The sequence below is a fragment of the Blennius ocellaris genome (genome assembly GCF_963422515.1).
Source record: "Blennius ocellaris genome assembly, chromosome: 16".
NCBI lineage: Eukaryota > Metazoa > Chordata > Actinopteri > Blenniiformes > Blenniidae > Blennius > Blennius ocellaris.
The window spans coordinates 6,159,460-6,165,270 of record NC_137665.1 but is presented as its reverse complement, the minus strand read 5'-3'; positions in this window follow the sequence as shown (position 1 = coordinate 6,165,270).

Here is a 5,811-nt window from a genome sequence, read left to right as displayed (position 1 = left end):
AAGCCTCTGAAGTTTACTCACGTTTCAAAGACACGTTGCTGTTGAGGAGGCTCTACGTGTGGACCGAGCTTAAATTGAGCCAGTTTGTAATGTGTTCGGTCTAACCTATTTGAAAAATAAGAAGTGTTTATGTGTGTCCTGAAAGTGTCCTCTGTTGCTCAAATGAAAAGTGCCAGAAATTACATAACAAGCGGAAAAATCTAGAGCCAGAGGTTGAAGCCGAAGTTATCCAACCGCCTGACAGACACTTGTGATGAAAGGCAGTGGCAGTTTAAAGTGCCGGAGATGGGAAAGATGTCGTTGTTCGACGTGAAAGGGACGGATGATCTGTCGAGAGCACTTCTCCGCCCTCAGTCTTCTGTATTTTCTGATGGATTCAACAGTTTAGAGAAAGAAAGAAAAAAACAGTACCCGGATACTCAGATTAGTCAATGACTTTTCAACAGTTTGGCAGCAATGTCCCTCAAATTAACTTCGTATGACTTTCCCTCTGTCACGTGCTGGTAGACTCCTCCCACTTTACCCAAAGAAGCCGTCAGTCGCTGTCCAAAGATATCATCTCTGCCACCATTATGTCAAGCAAGATTTGTGTGTTCATATGCGTGTAAGGCCAAAGGTCAGGACAAGCGACACACACGCGGCTGTCCCACTGACATGGTTGACACTTGGAAGGGAAGGCGGAGGAACCAAATGCATCTTTTGCATTTCACTCAGGATCAAAGGGAATTTGTAACTGATTCAGTGAGTCATGCACCACCTCTGATCTCTGAAGTACATTTCAGATGACGGATGCAGATTTCAGAGTGTGAAGGGCAGCAGCTGGGTGTTTCCTTTTAGGAGCTGAAAAAAAAAAAAGACAGAGAGAGGACAGGGTGCTGTGGAGCGGGAGGGAGTTGTTTGGTGTCAGCACTTTGGTTTTTTTGGTTGGGGGTAAGACTACTGCAAGGCGAACAAAGAATGTGATGAAAGCTCAGGCGACCTGCGAGTGTGGCTTGAGTGATTGGATCTCAGTGTCCTCAATGCTTCTCGGTGCACTCTGTTCTTACAGCTGCCCACTTCACCCAACATCCACTTTTCATGCCATTTGTGAACCGAGACGGTATTTTGAGAGGTGTCTGAACAGTAAGAGAGTAGCGCCGATTACACATTTGTACACGAGTATGTTTTACTTTGGCTTTTGTGCAGTATTAATTCATGTTCGCATGTTCTATCTGTGTCTATGTTAATGATATTAATAGGCATAAGTGTGTGCTGGAGTCATTGTCTGTTATGGATAAGCAGCCAGTCCAGGCTGTACACTTCTTTTACCCAATGTCAACTGAGACACACCCCGACCTCCCACAACACTACCTGGAGTAAAGCAAGGCCCATTTCTTTAGTAGCTGAATTCAAATATATTATATATATTATATTCAATGTTACGATTACAGATGACAAAAAACACATCATCCCCTTACACCAAAGTACAAATATGATATGAGTGAACGGTTGAAAGGTACATAGTATAGTAGGCCAGACAGACCCACTTGAAGGACATTTGTCCCTATTGGTTTCTACTGTTCAGTGTTTCAATCATTTATTTTTTTCCAAAATGGAGCCACAGTGTGAAAAAGCTCTGAATTAGTTCTCCCCATTACATTCAATATTCATCGTCCCTTCATCTTCAAGTGTCTATTTCTATTTACTTTAGGTGGTATATGATAAATGCAATAACGAATGCAAAAATTAATGGATTTTTTTTTTTTTTTTTACATAATACAAGCCTTGTCATCCATTTTAGTCCCAACCTAAATGCTTGGAAGCAACAAACCTCTTTGGAAATTACAAAAAATAATAAGAAATGCACATATTTATATTGAAATGCAGGAGATGAAAGAATCAAATGAATGAAACTGAATAACCGGGTGAATTTTTAATGAATAAATGAAAATAAAGACACTTAAGATCAAATAAGAATATTCTGGTATCATTACCTAATATCCACTTAGAATGGTAATTTATTGGAACATGTTGCTTGCAGCCTTTTGCCCGTTTTTGCATAATTGGCTCAAGTGAAAGAGATGTGAAGAGTCTCAGCAAGAAGTTGAAGGAGAAAGTCTGTGGGATGGCAGCGAGACCAGCTCTGTCGTCTTAATTTCAAGCAGTGGCGTTGCACACTGGACAGAAAGTGGTGGAGCTGGAGGATGTTGTGAGTGTGGACAGAATGTACAAGGTTAAGACACACAGCATTAGAAAGAACAGCTTGGTGAACAGTTTGATGGGAAAGTGAGAGATGAAGTTGAGACCAATCAGGAGGTTCGTGGATGCAGTGAGGGAGGAAGTTACTGGAGACAGAAGCTATTGGAAGAATAGAATCCTCTGTGGCTACACCTCATAGGAAAACGAAGATTTGCTCCATGCTTTCAATGTCGGTAAAAAAAAAAAGCTGGCAAAGACTTAAAAGGAAATAGCCCGAATTCCTGTTTCAGGAATGCCATCAGATGGCACTTTTACAGAGAAAATCCCACGTGAGGAACAATAGGTGAGGAAAAACAATCGCCTCAAAAAAAAAAACTTCTTTCAAATAAACGCTCAAGTTGTTGTTTAAAAAAAACCTTTTCACAAGTAGAAACAATAGGAATCCACTTCAAAAGTCAACACATGCCACACACAAATACACGTTCTCTGTGATTTTTCTGAGCTGTTGTCTATTACAATCTATCTTTTCGGCCCGCATCCTGATTTGCATTCATGACCAGCCTGTTTGCCATCTGATAGTTGTTCACCTCGTTGACTCCACAGGACAGAAGCTAAATAAAGGAAAGGTTAATGTCCTGTACTCGTTTTAAGTATGCATCAGCCACTCCATGATACCATATCTGTTTCCAAAACAGGTAGCTGTTGGGAGTCACGCACTGCCAGTGTGTGTGTGTGTGTGTGTGTGTGTGTGTGTGTGTGTGTGTGTGTGTGTGTGTGTGTGTGTGTGTGTGTGTGTGTGTGTGTGTGTGTGTGTGTGTGTGTGTGTGTGTGTGTGTGTGTTTGTGTTACTATGTCCGTGTGTGACGCATCGATAAGGCAGCGAGAGATCTGGAGGGACCCGTCACCTCACACACAACTCATACATAGACTCCCTTTGTGCTGCGCTTGAGAGACGAGACACGCCTGGAAACAGTGTCGTGGACCAGAAGAGCTGAAGTGGTGTAAAGTGGTACATTATGTCTTGTCCAACCAGATGCACCAAAGGGCAAAGTATTTCCAAGTCCCCAGCCTGAGATAAAGACTTGTGTAAAGAGTCAAACACCCGGCGCTAATGCACAATTTTCTTTCCAAGTATAGTCCTTCCGGAAAATAAACGTCATAAGTTTAATATTGTGTTTAGCTATGAATATAAAATTTTAAACTTAATTTAAATATGACATACTGCATGGGTGGATGTGAGCTTTTGCTTCAAAACATCAGTAACAGGAAATATGAAATACTGTTTTTTCACGCATCGATCAATTTAGAATGAATAAAAGTAAAAAAAACAAAAACAAAAACAAAAAACCCCCTCACATATCTGTATATTGAGCAGAGTTGTCATAAGCTGTTGTGTCGTCTCAAAGTTTGGGGCAAGTGCTTCAGTTGACTTGAGGGTAAAGCAGAAGCCGGCTGTTCTCGGTCTTATCTCTCCCTCTCTCAGGCTATATGTAATTGTGGTCCAGGCCTGGAGCCAAAAGAACAAGGAAATCAGGGTCTGGCCATCGGTCATTGTGTGAATGATGCAAGTGTGGCTCTTGGAATATGACTGAGCAGAACAATTTTTATCTTTGTGGACAAGAATTACATTCACAAATTCATAATTTAGGCTTGATGCAAGTTAATTGGGTCCCTGAATAAATTCTTAATCAGATATATGCCACATCTCACAAAAAATGAATTATGTCCCTCCTGCTTTCTTTTGTACATTTGCTTGCTGTGTAGCCCTCTTGTCCAAAGACAAGGTTATAAAGATGCAAATGTTTCATAATCACTTATTAATAGCATTTTTTCCAACTTGTTTTAGCGATAGACAAAAGAATAAAGCGGCTTGTTAAGATGCAATCTGTATGCACTGGGAAGTTGTGTTATTCTTGGAAAAGTCTTTGATTGGACTGGTGAATAATTCAGTGTTGAAGATCATCAAAGTATCTGTGGAATCACATGAAAGTGAAGGCACGTTTGCACACACTTCACTGTCTTTGCCTTGGAGTGAACTTCATGTTCCTCTGACACGGATGACATTAATGAATCTGAACAGTGGTGAGCTACAAGTACAGATGAACCCCACGGATCGACTGAAAGGCCACTTTAGCCCAATGCATCAAGCACAAGGCTGAACTCAAACTGCATTGATTCTCACTGTGGGGCGAGAGTACAAGTTGAATAATATTGTGAAAATAGCCAGAAAATGTTGAGATGAAATAAGTCTTTTCAAAGGCTGTCAAAGCACAGTTTCATCTAAAGTAGATTCAAGAATCATCACATGTCTGAAATGAACATGCAGAAGGTTATAATTAAGCATTCAATGAATGTCAGGCCTGGCCAGTTAACAGATGTGTGACTCTGTGCATGTGTGTGCTCTGAAGATACAAAACATTTATATAACTGGAACGTGCACTTGGTAGAGCGCATACCTTCGCCAGTGCTACATTTGTCACCATGGAAACCAATGAACTTGAAGGTTATTTGATTCACCACACCACTTTTCCATCATTTGTCATGGTTGTTTGAATGGCTTCATATTATAGCTGTGACACAAATGTACACACATTTTATAATTTCTGTGTGACCCCCCCCCACCCTTGATATTTAACCACCAACTGCTCACCAGGGTAATGATGTCACGGCATCATGTTACATGGATGTGGATTTTCTTTTGAGATATTTGAGTTATTTCACATTGCCTCAAAAGTATCTTGAGTGTTCACATGAGTGGAGATTATCTTTCTGCTCATATATGCACTGGATCACCTCAAATACAAACTCTGTCACCCTGCAGCTGAATGCAACAACACAAATGCTCTCTCTCTGTCTCTCTCTCTCTCTCTCTCTCTCTCTCTCTCTCTCTCTCTTGCTCTCTCTCTCTCTCTCTCTATCTCACTCTCCAAATGTAACCGTGGGAATTTGGTACCAGTGGGTCAGTCGACACCTGTATAAAGGAGCGGTGTACTTGTGATTTGACAACTCAAGGTGTATCTTAGTGCTTGGTTTGACTCGGGAGTGTTGGAGAAGCAATAGCCTCTAGGTTGAAAGAGCACAAATGCAGAGGTATAATGACAAGCTGTGAGGATATTAAAGAGGACGCAAAGGACAGGAAACAATTATGACCTTCGGGCAGGTAGAGGCTGTCTCATAGGGGCAATATATGCTTCCCAATTTATGCTTCAAGTGTCCAAATGAGTCGCAGGGAACAACACAGTCTCCTCTGTGCATATTCATGTTCTGACAAATAATTTGGGGAAATGCACACAATGACTATGATCTGAATAAACAAAATAGATCATTGTATGACATGTTTATTTTGTGGTGTTCGAATTTGCTGCATGAAATGTTTACAGCTCAATGTGTAATTAGCTTGTTTTCAAAATATGCACAATCACGGCCAGTCTCTCAGAGACAGAGGTGCAGTGTGCGATGGAACATGCATATGTCGGCGGACTTCTTTTAAACAGCAATGAGAGAAAAACAATGGATGGGGAGAGGGGGAAATGGTGATCGAAGGATTGAAAGCAGCCTTTTATTATGTGACTCATCAAGGTATTTATGTGCATCTCTCAGTCAACAAAATGAGATCACATGCAGGCAGCAGCA